Genomic DNA, 17,183 nt, shown 5'->3' with positions numbered 1-17,183 from the left:
ACATAAAACTACCATATTATTATTTACTGTTCCTATTGTTGCCATGGTTTCTTTGTTACAATATAGCTGTCATCTTTCGACGCGTGTTATCTACCTCAAATATATTTGCCTTATGTCTAAGTTAATGGTATAATGGTAAATGATTTGTTTTTTAATAGGTGTCTATAATTGGGAAAGTGTTATCGCTTGGCTTTGTATAACGCAATCGGTGATCCAAACACAAACGGAATAAAGAAATAACTTCATGTCAACGGTAACCTAAGTAATGTGTTATGTTTTTTTAATTGAAAGGGATGATTTAATTATAAAAATCGTTAATAATGTATATGTCATTGGACTTTCTAAATAGGATACTGACTACGCACGAAATCCTTGTCCACTGGCGATGTGTGAAATTAACAACTTGACCAGCAAGGGAATAATATTACAGGACAATGTCGGTTGCATGGAGAAAATATACAGTATAAACAGTTATTTATACCATTATGCGTGCAATCGATCGAAATAAACCCATTGGTATAAATATCTAAATATAAATCTAGCTTATTATGAGGAAAGGCGCATTACAATGAAATTATTTTGTAAAATATTATCAAGTTGTATTAATCGTGTACTTTTGCCTTTTTCAATTTTATATTTACGATGTGATCCTAAATTAAAAGAGAGTCTTCCAGGCATTCGAATAATATTATTAGCATGCTTAAACCCTTACAGTGACAAATCATGTGACATTCTTTGAACACTTTTCTGTTGTTTATTTGCTGACTTATAATAAAATCCATAGTGGCAGTTAGGCAATTTGCACATTCAGGATTTAAAGGTTAATGTTGGTACCGCAAATAGTTTTTAAAATTTAAACAAAAATTAAAATATATTATGAGCCCGCGGATGTTATAGTGTACATTAATTCCTATAAATTTCTACATAAATAAAAAAACATCTGCAATTAACTGAGAACATTGAATTAGTTTCATCCTTCACGATATTTTGTACACATGTGTTCAACAAGGTATTCGTTGTTGTAGGTATTCCAGGCATTAAGTGTATAAAGATGCGTTAGAAGTATCATCCTTCAAAGACGTTTGTTCGTTTTGCTCGATAGTTATTGTATGTGTTAACATATGCGTGCAATATGTTATCTAAAACAGATAATATTTATTTCATTTACATGTTCACATAAGACGGAAATTAACTGAAGATAATTGCAAGGTATTATGGATCCAATTGCTAAATAATTGTATTGTTCATAGCATTCGTATGTGTTAATTAGTCACCGAAAGCGTGTGTGAGCAGCATGTTTACTTTATTTCAAATAGTACATGTATGTGTTTGTTATTTAGTTGTATTTCCAATATGTCGTCCATTTTCGTTTTTTGGGAATTCCAGTTTAAATCACGCATGTGCAATAACATAAAATAAAATTTAGATGAGAGACCATGGATGACATCAATGTAAAAACGAATACAGTATAACTAACCGTTTGTAGAGAATAGTAGATGTGAATTTGTTAAAATATTAAAACACGATTTTTATCCTTAACAGCATTTCTAAAGATTGGTAAATAAAAGCAAATCTTCCATTGTTTTATTGCTGTTCTACTTGCTTTTAATCTTGCTATCTTGTATTAAAGAGTATTTGAAAAACAATAATTTTGCTATCTTGTATTAAAGAGTATTTGAAAAACAATAAGCTTATTATGCACCATATTTTAGGAGTATCATAAAGTATGCATGCAAAAAAAGACCATGTATACGCATGCACATGTGCTAGAAGTTGTAGGTTGTTAATGGCAGATAATGTTAAATATAAAAAAAAGCGTGTATTAACATATTTCTGTTATTCAAAAATACTCTTACATGTTGATGCCTACATTAACCAAGTACTACGTTCGGGGTTTTGATGATACTCTACTAATTATTTACAATGTATCATAGAGCAACTGCAAACAAAACATAACTTACATGGAACTAGGGTATTATAAAATTGTATCTATTTTGGTATGATCAAGTAACAAACAATGTTTAAACATATGTGTACATTTTGCCAATACACAAAGGAAACATATCTTAACCCAAGTACTTTTTGTCCATTCATAATGATGGCATGTTCTTCAAATCGGAATAATTCCCATACTTGTGTCATGTTTCAATTTACCTTTTGTAAGAGGTATCCGTTTGACATTATCGTTTCAATTACCGTTTTTTCACATAATGTAAAACATCTTGCTATCAAATTACTTTGAAGAGATTTTATACGTGTGTAAATGCCCGACCAAGACGTTCGTCTGCTGGTTGTCGCGTGTTCAATAAGGACAATTAATTTTCTTTTAAAGGGACTTGTTCACACTTTGATAAATTGACAAAATTAAAAAAAATTGTTTCGGATTTGCAAATTTTCATTGTAGTTATAATATTTGCTTTTAAAAAAAAATACCAAATTGTTTTCATGCTCTTAAATTTCCATTAAATGCAATTTTTGACGATTTGAAAACTTGAAAATTATAAAGCGTCTCAGACGCGAAATGATTTACTTTTAGTCAGAAATTGTGAATGGGATCCCAACTAGTATACCAGAATGCAGCCTGCGCATGCGCGCTGCGCTTATCCGCTTTTGGTTTACAAACAATGCATCTCATCTCTGTGATCGAAAATATAAAAAAGAGAAACAAAAGCCGGAGCCAGCGACATCGCTCGAATTTATTCAATCTTGGCGACAAGACTGAGTGTTTGCAGAACCAGAGGAGTATCGTTGGAAAAGACGAAGACAGGGTAATGGCTTAAACACACGAATTGTAAGTCATATTTTAGAAGCTACGTTTAGTTTTTGGCAAGTGTTGCCTTTTTACAAAGAAATTTTAGCAAAAGTTTGGATAGGTATTTAGTTATGTATTTTACTCTGCAACGAAACCAGATAGGCACTGATAACATAATTTGTTCATTGCGCGATTTAAAATAAGCCTTTATGCCCCTATGCCAAGATGTTCGTATCAATTTAATGAATTCGTTATAACTTATAAGGAACACTCCAACACGAGTCAAATGAAGCATCAAATTAATGATAAATGATGAATTATGAATGATTAATTTATTCGGTATATATTATATTATAAAATATACTGGTATGCAAATGTATATGTTATATTATGTAATCAATTATCATGATATGATAATATGATTATACAGTTTATTCCCTGATTTTAACATCAATTTTGTTGTTTCTTTAAATTGATATGTGATCAATTTTATATTCTTAAACAAACCTTCTTTTTAAGGTATTTAGGAAGACGTGCCGGCCAAACTATTGCAAGTTTAATTGTTCAGCATAATGTTAGAACAACAAACTCTTCACCTATGCACGGTCATCAGCCCCCGCCAGGTCCTGGCCTGTCATTTGTGTCACAAGGAAGTACCACACCTGGTCATGTGTCAGGAATTGGAGAGATAACATCTTACTTAGAGTATGCAAACAACCCTGTCTTAGCATATTTTAATTGATAAAATAATATATTTATATTCAATAAGATTCTATGTGCTTCCTAAAGTTTCTTGGTAATATAATTGCTTTATCATTTTTTTTTACCAGAAACTTTTTATGTTATGAAAACCAGAGGATATCCGATAGCTGGTTTGTTTTCTGAACCGTTCAGATAACTTGCATGGTGCTTGGTCATGAAATCATTTCAATGCCATTCTCCTCCAATCTCTAGTTGTACAGTAATTGTCAGTTAGTTACTCAAGTATGATAACTTCATCATATAATAAGTCAGGGCTTGCACTAAGCGGCGTACGGCCGTATATTACGCCCGATAATTGTTTCCATACGCTGATAAAAAAAACCATGACGTCCACTGTACTTCCTTAAAATTGGTCATACGCCGCAAATAGCAACCCGTGACGTAAGCTGTCGATTAAAATAACACTTCAATCAAAACTGCTTTCTGACGACTCAATGTGTTTTGCACACGTCTCGATCAGTCTAAACTCCGCCTCCTTATATTTGCTACTAGTCAGAAACATTCAGAAAACTCATTTCCTGGATTAGCTATAAATTATCCGAGTAAATTTAATTGCTACGTCATGACCTTCGACATTGCAAATGGCTGACCTATTGTAACATTCAACCCGCGTTCAGTTCAAAGCTGGCGATTCAAATTACAAGTTATGTTGGTTCAATAATGGAGAAAACATTAAATTGATTTAACAAATATTTTATAAGGTTTGTTAACCCAGATAACAACAAGGAAAGTTTGGATTATTAAAGTTAAACTGGTAAGGCATTTATTAAGTGTAATATTAAATAAGCTCATACTCGTCTGGTGAATCAAGTAGCCCAGAAAAGTATTGGTAGGTTCATAAGTTAATACTGGTGAATCAAGTAGCCCAGAAAAGTATTGGTATGTTCATAAGTTAATTCTGGTGAATCAAGTAGCCCAAAAAAGTATTGGTATGTTCATAAGTTAATTCTTGTGAATCAAGTAGCCCAGAAAAGTATTGGTATGTTCATAAGTTAATTCTGGTGAATCAAGTAGCCCAAAAAAGTATTGGTAGGTTCATAAGTTAATTCTTGTGAATCAAGTAGCCCAGAAAAGTATTGGTAGGTTCATAAGTTAATACTGGTGAATCAAGTAGCCCAGAAAAGTATTGGTAGGTTCATAAGTTTATACTGGCGAATCAAGTAGCCCAGAAAAGTATTGGTAGGTTCATAAGTTAATACTGGTGAATCAAGTAGCCCAGAAAAGTGTTGGTATGTTACCTGATAGGCATGATATAAATAAAATAATGTTTAAAATAGCAAACAAATTTCATACATAGTTTTTATGATTAGTTTTAGTGTACATTTCAAAATTACAAATATGCTTATATGTTATTTCAGAGTATATTGAAGGCAGCCAACAATTGGACGGTGGTGCCAATCAATGAAAAGAAGGGATACACGTACATGCACTGAGTACACAGAGATCATCAAGGAAAAAACCCTTCGATCAAAGTTCCTTTTTGATTCAGCTTATCCAAAGCTGATTGCCTCTACAATTGCCCCTTATATATCCACCTGCGGCTAATGAGGAGCTGCAATATCCAATAGGTCAAGGGCAAGCAACCCGGAAACAATATGAAGATTTACTCATAAAAATTGGTACATGGTGTATGTAACTATGTTGTTTTAACTAACTTCAACATAACTGACTATGGTTAGGAACATGTTGTGTGACTTTGGCAGCATGGTTTTATTGGATGTATACCATTGAGTATGAAAGTGCATGTGTGACTCTGGCTGTTTTTTCAGTCAGTAGATGACTTTAGTATTTGAAATGATGCTTGAATTTATTTGTGTAATATGAAGGCGTGACCAAATGTGTGACATTATGGTCGACTGTCCTGTCATCATCATGGTGATAAAATGTGATTTTAATAAGTGAACTGCTTATAAACATAGGGCAGAAATATCATTGATAAAATACTGATGAACATAGCATACAAGTGCCCTGAAATGCCATGAGAATATGTATTTGAGTTTTAAGTGTGTAAGGTATTGTGAATTTTGTTAATTGTTTTGTTATAAAAATATAGGATCCAAAGTATTCAATGATAGATCACTCTGAAAAAGAAGAATAAGTAAAAACCTTGTCTGGCAAATAACTACATAAACAATGGGCCAAGTTCCAGATTTTTTTGTCATAAGTCAAGACCATTAACAGGAATTGTTGACTCTTATAGGTGTTATGTATCATGATTTGTGTTAAGTTTTTTATGGGAGACCCATGATCAAACATGGTGAATTAATTGTTTTGTTATTACAATAGAGGATCCAAAGTATTTGATCATAGGTCACTCTGAAACAGAAGAATTTGTGAAAACCTTGTCTGGCAAATAGCTAAATAAACACTTGGCTCAGCATTTTCCTGATTTTTTGTCACAAGTAAAGACTATGAAAAGGAATTATTGACTCTTGTAGGTATAAGCTACCATAGTCAATGTTGAGTGCGTGCTGCACACCACATTTGTTTATGTTCCATTAACAATGACATCAAAGCACAATGCTATATATAGATTATGTATTGTTTTCCATTGTTTATCAGTCTATAAACAACCATTTATTGTAATAGCCTTACATAAACTGTCATAAAGATGATAAAGTGCTGTTAATCCATAAATAAAAAATTGGTGGAATTCAGAAATAATTTGATCTGTCAAATGTTGAAAGTTGGAAACAGTTATTCAAAATGTTATCAATTATAGTTTTGTTTCATGAATATAGAGTATTATGTTTTGTGTTCATTATGTTATGAATTTTGTTGTTTTGGTTTAAAATGTTTTAATAAATAACATGAAGAAATAAGCAGCTAGTTGTTCAATTTTGATTTATTATTACATTTATATTACACAGCAAAACATTACTGCAAGAATGTTAAGTGAACACCTTATTATAACACATGTTGAGTTCAACACTGAACAAAAGAATATGCATCGATTAAAAACGACTCATAATACATAATTATATGAAACTGCATCATGATTCAAAAGTTAAAGAGCATAAAGACAGCTAAACCCCAAAATAGGTGAACCTTGCCCTGGGAAAATGGGGCTTAATGCATGTGCGTAAATTGTCGTATGAGATTAACATGTTCTGATCATACCAATCAGGCAGACAATTGCTGCTTTATTGTATTTTTTGTTGAAAGGGAGTCTCTTAGAGAAAATCCAGATAAGGCGGAAAGTGTTGCCCCTGATTAGCCTGTGCAGTCTGCACAGCTTATCTTGGACAACCTTAAGTACATGCATTAAACCCCCTTTTCCTAGAGCGAGGCTCAAATATTTATTAAATGATTGATTAAGTCTTCCACATAACATCTTTTAAGAAACGTTCAGTAAAACATGTTTATTTGATGACAGGCACGGCAAAATCAGTAGTAAATTCATAGTAATAATTTGTGTTACATTATAATACTTACATATTGTTGCTGGTTATAAATGTGGAAAAGTTTGAATATGTATTGCTAAAATACATGTTAATTTTCTAAGAACTGTCCCTTTCATTTAAGGAATACTGTATGTATGCCCCTGTAATATTTCTGACAAAAGAACAAGATAAATAAATAATGATTAATAGAACAGTAAACTTGGTTTTCATTTGTATACAAAGGATAATTATGTTCTTATTATTTACACTATATTGAAAGAAACAAGATTACATCATTTAATAAAGAATGCATTACTGAAGATTCAAATTTAAAACAACCGTTTATCCACTTAAATGTTGCAAGCATTTTTAAACAACAAAACTAAAAAAAACTGTTAACAATAATTTTATTAACTACTTCCTTTCAAAAAAAAGGCAGGTACAGTTTTGTTGTCGTCCCGTTGAAGGTTTCCATGTATCCAAAGGATGTACTATGATCAATATGTGTCCTCCACATCTTCAGTGTCAACACGTTGTTCCAAAACGTTTCCTGGATAATTAGAGTAAGAGGATCAGTCACCACTTAACCCTTTTTCTGAAAAATATGAACACATAAAAAAACTCAAAACCCCTTGCTAAATCTATCTATCTATATATATATATATATATATATATATATATATATATATATTAGCTGTTTTTGTCCAACTTTTAAGATGCACGAACATAATGGCCACTGTTTCGACAGTGAATGAGTTAAATTTTCTACACTTTTGATTTTAAGCTGAGACAATTACATGAGTAGTTTTACGTGTTCTATATTCATATTACAAGCAACAATATTTGATAAAGATAAAATGCATTACTAATTCCGTTAAACAGGCCCACATACAAATAAAATATTTGATATAGATAAAATGCATTGATAATTCCGTTAAACAGTCCACAGAAAAATAACATATTTGAAATAGATAAAGTGCATTATTTATTCTGTTAAACAGGCCCACAGAAAAATAAACATGAAAAATGGGTCATATTCAACAACAGTAAACATACTGGTCTCTGGCTTGTACAGTATTGTCAGGCCATGCCACAACAAAGCTGGTCTTCATCACGGTCTACCAAATGGAAAATTCTTGCAAACACACCATCATGGTTAGCATGAGGATGGTCCTAGCTGGGCCAGGACAGGCTGTCAGTGATAACTGCTGACTGTCTGGCAGCAATTTCCTTCAACAGCTCCTATGCTACTGTATAAGTAAGGTGGTCTATGATATCCTTAAAAAGACATTTCTGCATTTAACAAAAAATGTTTTGAACATAAAGCTAAGAATTTTGACACAAGATGTAGCTACATGTACATATAGAATTTTTTATTTTTCATGACACCATTTTTAAACATTCCTGTCAGTTTTTTTTGTAAAATTTCAATATTCACCTAGTGTAGTGTAGGATCATTTTTTAAATTCTTTGCTCATGTAGCAACACAGTTTTACATGCAAAGACTTTGTTTTATATATCAACAATTAGTGCGTTTAACTGTGTTTTTTTCTGTTTCCATTCAAGAATATTGTGAAATGACATATAAAAAAATTCAATGAAATCTCAACTTGCCTGAATATCTGAAAACATTATCTACACATTATTCCAATATTCTCAAATGAAATCAACAGAAAAAAAATGCAGCTAAATAAGTATACCTTTTCGGTTTCTTGTACCAAAGTGACAAAATCCAGTGATCCCTTCTACATAAACTTCTTGGTTTAATTATGGTTGTATCCTATTGAAAAAGTAAATACACAATTTAAACCACTTTTTAAAACTATTTATGGTCTCTATTAAAAAAGTGAGTTGTAAATATATGGTATTATTATCTAATAAGTTTTCTTTGACATTCAGGAAATCAAACCTTGAGGATATTCAAAACAATTGAAAAAAGAGGAATATCCAGAATATTCTTGGCTTTTACAAATATAATGATACATGCATTTCAGATGACCTGTATTTGATTTATTCAAAATACAATGTACTGTTGAAATACACATTTATCAAAATATATACATGCTTTGCTAAATTAACAAAGAATATAAAGACAAAATACTTCAAATAAAGAAACAATAAGATGCACGAAAATAAATTGGGGCGAGTTGTCTCTTGGTTGGAGTGAGTGACCATATGTTTGATGCGAGTTTGTTTTGGGGCAAGTTGGTATTAGGGCGAGTTGTCTGGCGCCAGCTGCGTGCATTTGATGCCATGAATTACTAAACTGTGTTACTATTTTCAAAAATATTTTGGTTATTCAGTTTATTTATAAAATAGCTGTGCAGAAGAAACTGATATAAATACATTAACCCTTTGCATGCTGGGAAATTTTTCATCTGCTAAATGTCATCCGCTGAATTTCTAAAATTAGCCATTTCTTCGATATTTTTCAAAGAATACTATCAGAATAGCAAACAGTTTGGATCCTGATGAGACGCCATGTTCTGTGGCGTCTCATCTGGAACCAAACTGTTTGCAAAGGCCTTCAAAATTCGGTTCCAGCGCTTAAAGGGTTACCTTTGAGTTTTGGGTTTAAATTAATAAACTACCAGTACCATTCAAATGCATTTTAGTTAATAATAAATGTCATTGTCATATAACACACAATAATGAATATGTCAATAAATGCACAGCATCTTGAATTGCCTGCCAACAAATAATGTTGTCACTGTCAGTTATGAGGAAAAAAAAAGATACTGTAATGTTTAAATGATCTCAGTACTCCAAGGCTAATGATAAATTTAATTTATTTGCGCGAATACTAAAGTTAATTCTGTATTCAACTTGGCTTTTAATTTTAGTCTCTGTCTGTAACTTAAGTGTAAACGAGAGAATCAGTATTTACGCGTTCTGTGATGTATATGCATATACTTATGTAACGAAAACGAATCGTTTGATCAGTTATTCTATTTTAATCTACTTTTATAAAAAAAAAAATCATACGCAATATTGAGTTTTACAATAAAAAAAACATATTTTACCTTCTTCTTCCGTGTTTGACAATAGAGATTCCGCCATATTTGTTGTTGTTGTTGTCACAATGCGTGTTTATATTTAAATTTAAATTTAAAATCTATATTTAGTCGGGGAAAAAACCGATCCAAGGGTCAGTGGTTCGAGCCTTGGTGCGGCTTACTTTTTTCTTTCCTATTTTAACTTTATTTTTGTTTTATACTGGAGCACGTTATTTGCGATGTTTAAATTTATGAATTTAAAGCATTAAATGAAAAACTTCAAAAAAATGCAATTTAAGTGTGAACAAGCCCCTTTAAGGCAATTCCGGATGTCTTTTTCTTGATTGTTCGCCGTTTAAAACTTAATGATAAGGGCACTAGGACAACTTGTACTTTATATCGGAAGAATGGCTTCTTCTTGGTGTTCGCCGGCTTAATGGAACGTGCAGGTCATTAGGACGATGTGTTCTAGATTTCGGTATGATCTGGTATCCAGAATACACGTATAGTTGTCTCCATCGTGCAGATCTCAAACAACACACAGACATAACATTTCAAGAGGCGCAATGTTAAAATAAGCTATAGTGTTTAAGGTAACTGATTTCATATTTGTATTTCAATTTCTAAATTATCAGAGGCAAGCGATAAGCCAAGAATAAAAACAATTTGTACAATATTGTTTGACTATATTTGTCATTCTTATTCACCTTATTTAATGATTTTATTGTGAACTTAAATGTTTACCTAAAAATGTATAGGTCGTGAAATTTTCAGCTTAAACTAAATTAATATAAACAACAATAACTATGCTTTATGAGAATCTCATGCGAGGCGATTTGGACGATGTATAATATTTTGTTGTTGTTGTATTATTACGAAAAAAACGTGCTGCAGAGATCCAACGTACTTGATATCGATTTGCTGAGATAATATTATAACCTTTATAAAGCTAATGAAGTTTGTATTAAAAGGCTGCACTAGTACAGTAATGAATTACAGAAATGTAAATATATTTTACCGGTGTATTTTGTATTAATTTGTACACATGTTTTTTAAATATATTTTCTTGTCCAAAAATTGTGTTTTCGGCGGCATAAATGTTTGTTCTTTGTCGCAATTGATCAAATGTTCTGGTGGATGTTTTTAAGCAGTGCTAAAATAGTCCCCCAAAAAAATGAGGGTCATGATAGGACAATGCTGCGTGACGCATTGAAAGAACGGAGCCCTATCCAATGTTTAATGTTTTCGTATATTCAAAATTATTATTGAGTTTGGTAGTTTAGTAATCAAGTTTAAATAATTGTGCACGAACATTGATCGTTAAATTATGTTTAAATGTTATGAACTACTTACAAAAATGATTGTTTTTCCATCCCATAACAATTCGGCCAATTATCCTTGCTTTCGATTTACATTTGTATTCTACAGAAATTCAAACATGGATAATTTGACATTTTAGGGATGTATATGACATTATCTTATGCACGTGTTACTTACAATGTTTATCTTTATAAAGCATAAAAACTTACTGAACAATGTTAACGTTCTGTAAAAAGGTTGTACCAGATAAAAAATATGATTATTTTTTCGCTCGATTCAATTTCTTTCCGAAGACAAATAGGATGTCCACGTGTTTAACGTTGGCGATGACAATGCGTCTAATCCTTTTTGTGAACCAACGATTCTGCCACATTTCTAAAGTTGATATCGACAGATAACAGCGATGCATTCAGTTATAAACGGCTCAGGTACTCCTTTGAAGGTGACAATTTAGTTTCCAGGTCTGTCATCGACACATGCTGTTATCGTTTATTTCGGTTATTTATAAAATAAGCTGATATGCACAACATGTGAAAAGAATGATCATGGCTTCTGTGATGCGATGCGTGATATGAAACATACGGAATTATTTCCTGTATATCAGCGATTGAATTATTTGTATTGTGCTTTATCAATATGTGGTGTGCCTTAGCATTTATGTGTCCAAGATATTTTCCTGGACATAATACCGAGAACGGACAACTATTCCACGGGCGATGTGCGTAATAGACTGTGCGTCTATGGCTATGAGACAGTTGACAAGACATCGTATAAACAGCAAATGAACATTGTTATAAACCACACCTTCGGGCTAGCATTATCGAAATACCCCCTTGGTATAAATCTAGCTTGATTTTAAGATTTCTGGGATATGCCATAACGTATAGTATAATGGTGTCCTTAAGCTTGGTTTAATGATGTACATGTAATAACATTTTGTCGATTATTTTATTTTTTTCTATCATTTTCTCGTGTGCATTGCAAAATAATGAAATAAATATATATAAATCAAATGAGACACTTTTCGTAAGAGCCCAACTTATAAACTGCCAACAGTAGTTCGTGTGAGCAATATAATCAGAAAATTATCAATATATATGCCGAATGTCAAGTTTTGGAAACTTTCAGAATAAAACAAAATTATAAAAACAAATTTATAAAACTGCTTGGTAAAAGGTTCTCCTATCTTGAACGGAAGTCTTTCTAATGCCTCATAGTATACTTCTTCAATTATAGTTATGATTTTTTTCGCAACTCACGGATATTAACAGACACGTAGCTTACATGAAATACGTCGCTAGGTACATGTCTGGCATTCGTGTGTTTCATGTCGCTGTTTATTTGTGTGATAAATTGAACAAAAATGAATTTGTGTAACTGATTTTATACAATGCGGAATAATTACTTTCGATGTCGCTTATGATCCTTTGCATATATCATGCATTATATGTTGTTACCAATGTTAAAAAATGAAAAAAATGCATATTGATTTTCACATGGAATATATGTTGCTACAGATCAGGATAACCCTGATAAGTGTGCAATAAATCTGTGTTTCGAAACTACAAAATCAAATTATTCCACCGAATTATAGATGACAGGAACCATAATTGCAACGGTTATTGCTTATATGAGCCATTAAAAGCATGCATCATGGCGTATATCAATTTCTTAACAATAAAAAAATGTTCCCTCAATATGATTTGTAGAAAGATCGAGTCATAAAAAACCTACTTCTTTGGAAAATGATAGAAAAATAATACATGTAAATGTCTAACAGACAATAGCATAGTTAGCCAACATATTATTAAAATATTGCTTTTGAAATGTTTACACATATTTACTCAAATAATAGAGCTTCGAATCAGACGCCATACTGCAAGAACCGCTGCTATTACTACAAAACTTAAATGTTATCAACACGATAAAATAACGATACAATGATGAAACCTAATAAGTTTAGTAAACGTTATGTGCTAGAATGTCAAGAACGATATAAACGGCTTGTTTTGTGTTTCTTAGTTATATTGCATACGATTGTATTTGTTTATTGTCTAATCCATAAGAGACTCTATTATGTATTCACGCAATGAAACCCTTTTCTCCAAAGCTTGATCAGGCGTTGTCAGGGTGCAGGATCAACGGGGTTCTCATGGGTTTACAGACGAGCTTGACAGAATGAAAATGCACCGTTAAGAACTTTATTTTTGCAAATATCTTAAGTTATTGAAATATGTTTGCAAACGTTTTTAGTGCATAAAAGACAGTTTTGCTTGCAGTTTGTGTCCATATCTTAAGATTTAAGAATACATTATTGAATACGTCTAAAATCTGTGCCAAATTTCCCGTTGCGTGTAGATAAATATTGTACACATTGAAGTTTTCAACTTAAACATAGGCTTATTAAATAAAGTAAATCTTATGTTTTTCACATTGCCATAAGCCGCATAAAAAAATTCTTTTCAACTTTTATACACCAGTTGAAAATCTTCTGAATAATTGTTTTAAAAAGTTATTTAAAACAAAATAACCCTTACCGGTGTGTTTATATTCATAAACATCCATTAAAAAAACCCATTAAGTCACGTGACCCCCACTCTGTTGTATTGAGCTTAAAATGGACAAGGACAAGAAACCTGACCTAGTTTTGGATTCAACAAAACGACCAGACGACTTCTCATGTACCAAACTGATGTTATAAAATATAACGACAAATTTAAAACGCGAAACATCATAAACATTGCCTTTGAAGATCTGCATTTAAATGCAACTCTATTCGATAGTTGGTTTTGTTAGAATGGACCTTTCATGAGACAATCTTACTCTTTATATACATCAATTGCCTGTTAATACAATTACACATGATCTAATATCGTGGTTCCGATTATATTTTTTGTAAATTGTAACGTTTGGACCATCTAGCCATGAATTCGGTAGGATTCTGATATTCAAAAATAAATTAAAGCATTTTGCGATTATAGGCACAGCGGTTGGTTTCAGATATTTGTTAATAATTCTATCCAAACCGTTTGCCTTACAATTTTTAAGCTTTAGATTTTCTTCTTTATTTCAGTCGCCGTTTTAACATGTCTTGATCATTAATAAACATGGTCTAGAAACTCATTTCTGTGGGGTTATCTGCATATTCATTGTTTTTGTTTAGGTCTTTGGAGAAAATGCTGAACAAGTGTCATAAAGTTGTATTCTGTTTTCATTTTGGTTAAGGCTATTTATAATTGAACAACAACTACATCCAAAAAGTCTCTCCTATTAAGTATTATGTAATCTTTGGATGTGCACAGATGCATTAATTAGTTCCCTGTTAGTTTACAGTAGTGTCGTGACATGTTTTTCTTAGATTTCTTTCACTATGACTATTGTGCGAAATGCTAAACACGATCAAACATGATGGAAAAGTAAGTAGTTTAATAGTTATGATTAACAGTCCAGCCTGACTTTAGGAAACACGTGCATCTGACTAAACACACACTTAAAACTATCCATACTGATTATCAAAATAGCTGGATTAAGATGCTATTAATACGATTGTAAAGGTATTAATTTTCATTAGCGGAATATCACAGAACTTAGAACAGTAACCCTATACAAAGAAAATACGTAATGCTTGGTTTACTTTGAATGTGCAAATATGGCCAACAGACGTAAACCAATGTTCCGTTGTTCAAAATGGCAGTTAATATAACCCAAACCCTTGCGAAATACTTATAAAAGGTGTTCGTTTAAAAAAAAACTGTTTAAAGCCACATACCTTATTTGGCACTCCTACTTTCGGTTATAAAAGCGGTGCCGTTTGAAAAATAATAAGTTACTTGCTAAATAGGCTATAGAGTGAATGACAATTTTGCACACTTTAAAATTGCATCTATATTGCTTTACATGCATTTCATTTCAAAGTCAGAGGCAAGGTTTGTGGCTTTAATGAATCAAGAATAATCCGCGAAAAGTGTCAGAACAATTTAGATTTTGTTACACTTAATGACACTAAAAATGTATGTCTTTCTACACAATTTTAGATTGTCATCAACTAAACTTGAATTATGTTAGTACTAACCGACAAAGAGCACATACTACACTAATTTCTGAATTAATAAAGATAAAGGTGAATGTGCAAAAAAATATCAAAATAAGTTTTTATTTCTATACAATTTGCGCATAAATGAAAACAAACATACCGGTTCCTTGCGATCACTACGCAAGTACATATATTCCCCAGCAAACCACCTGACGAATATGGCAATATAGATGATGTTCAGGACAACCAGAGCAACCGTCGACATATGTCGGTCACCAAGCCTCAAGTCCAACAGCTCCTTGTCCGATAGGGTTACGTTAACAGTGGTGACGTTAATAATCGATGGCGTAACGTTTTCTAGTGACGATTCCATTAAGCGTAATTGTGATCCCAAGTTTCGTTAATATTTCAAACTGGGGATTGAACTTCCAGGTTTATGTCGAACATGTAATAGCACACATGTTGACCAGTTAAAACATTAAAATGCCAAAATAGCTGCTAATTGGAAACGTGTTACGTACGTGAATTATTTTCCAATAGCGCATAAATCACTTACGCGTCTATGAGTTATCCCTCACGTTCAAGGAGAATGTTGACTAGCTAACTGCACCTAATCAGCATTGCTCGAACATTGTATGTTGTAACAGTCGCAATCAGTCGTAGCGATATGCGCCGAATTCATAGCTCTTCGAATTGATTAAGTTAATGGATACGTCCTTCGTAGGGGAGATGGTTTCATTAATAATGCTGAAATATTATATCTTTATACGTTCTGCGATCTAAAATCTTACTTAAACACCATACGCAGTACATCATGTGTCGAAAAATTGTTTTGTATACTACAATAAGTACAATAACATACTAAAACATATGTAAATGTTCAATAAGGTGAATGGAATAAAGGAGTAGATCTATAGTTACATATTGATAATACTCGCACAATATGTTTAGTCGGTATAATCTATAAATATTCTCAAATCTGTTCAGCATATTGTAATTACCATTTCGGCGACATATATAAGTATTAAGCGCTAAATTTAATACTTTCATTCGGGAAGAGGACAATTACAACGAGCGAGGCATGGTATATGGGACATAACCCTGGGTTGTGGTTAGGTTAGGGTTAGGATTAGGGGTCGGGTTGGGGTTAGGATATGGGTAAAGGCTAACCCTAACCCAAACCCGACACCTAACTCTAACCCTAACCCTTACCCTAACCCTCTAAACTCCCCCCATGCGCATTACAACACCATGCATCGCTCGTTGACGTTGTCCACTTCCCGGTTCACATAGCATCATAATTATTAATCCGATGATGAAATTTAGTTTAATCATCACTCTTTATTCCTCGTAACAATCACGCCCCCTCCACCATACAAACTTTTCCATAAAAAATGAATTTGATCATATATGTTAAATTTATCACGCGTTTGTACGATATTTTTACAATCCACAGATTTCATTTTATTGTCTAATATTAAATTTAACTAATATTAACTGAAATAACAAATTTTTATTATTTATTTATATTTGATGTAAACATCCAGTATTGACAGTAATTTCGAAACGTATTGTCGATAGTTATAATACGGTGAATATTCTGCTAACAAACTGATTAAAAAACATGACCCAGTTTCCACGGTTTTGATCCATGTTTATAGCACAACATAATTAAACTTATTTGCACAATAAATTAAAAACGAAGATGTCGACATTTAGTTAACCAATTAGATTAAATGATGTCATTCCATAATTGTTCATAATTATTCTTTTGAGCAATCTCTGCAATCAGAGATCAGATTCGCATGCGCCTTTTTCCAATGCTGACTTTACTTTCAGGGGGATCCAGAGTATGTTTCTGTTTCAGAACAGCATCAATGCCTGATTTCACAAAGCAGTCTATGACGGCGTTCTTACTGAATAACTAAACCGGACGA

At 32.3% G+C, this 17,183-nt stretch overlaps 1 pseudogene; it reads right to left on the bottom strand.

The window, feature by feature from the left end:
• Positions 1-15,619, bottom strand: part of LOC127852598 (neuropeptides capa receptor-like) — a 30,625-nt pseudogene extending 15,006 nt beyond the window's left edge.
• Between the last annotated feature and the right edge of the window lie 1,564 nt (positions 15,620-17,183).

The sequence above is a fragment of the Dreissena polymorpha genome, chromosome 12 (assembly GCF_020536995.1).
Source record: "Dreissena polymorpha isolate Duluth1 chromosome 12, UMN_Dpol_1.0, whole genome shotgun sequence".
NCBI classification, from domain to species: Eukaryota; Metazoa; Mollusca; class Bivalvia; order Myida; family Dreissenidae; genus Dreissena; species Dreissena polymorpha.
The sequence above is the reverse complement of the archived record's forward strand: the minus strand, read 5'-3'. Positions and strand labels throughout refer to the sequence as shown.